The following is a 467-nucleotide window of genomic DNA, read 5'->3' on the forward strand; positions in this document are numbered from 1 at the left end:
GAACAGCCTGCTCCGTTCCGTAGGCACGTATGAAGCAAATTGCCAACTGTTCTATCAGTAGACTGTATTTGACTGAATTCAAGTGAGTGAAGTATATCCGAACTTGACTATGAAGGTCCATAATAGTTCTGTGGATTACACATTAACAATATAGAAGTGAATGTAACACACCTTCGCTTACATACAATGGGCTTGATCTACTCTTACATAGGCACCAAAAGCTGTTTAAAAGTCGATCTGGGCAAAGGTATGGAAGTGTATTAGTAGAGACTCCCCAGGGATACTAGTGTTTTCTCTCACTGACAACAAGGAATATAAGCAGGGAAAGCTTTGGCTTAAAAAATCCTTCTGATGTCGTCATCTCGTGTGACAACAGGCAAGTAAATAATTGTGTAAACTCCTCCTAATAAGCGCCCGTTACCAACCTGAGAGCAGCCCCAGGCCTGAGGCGACCCCTGCGCGACTGC

Source organism: Haliaeetus leucocephalus, unplaced genomic scaffold (genome assembly GCF_000737465.1).
Source record: "Haliaeetus leucocephalus isolate CR32 unplaced genomic scaffold, Haliaeetus_leucocephalus-4.0 Scaffold159, whole genome shotgun sequence".
Classification (NCBI taxonomy): Eukaryota; Metazoa; Chordata; class Aves; order Accipitriformes; family Accipitridae; genus Haliaeetus; species Haliaeetus leucocephalus.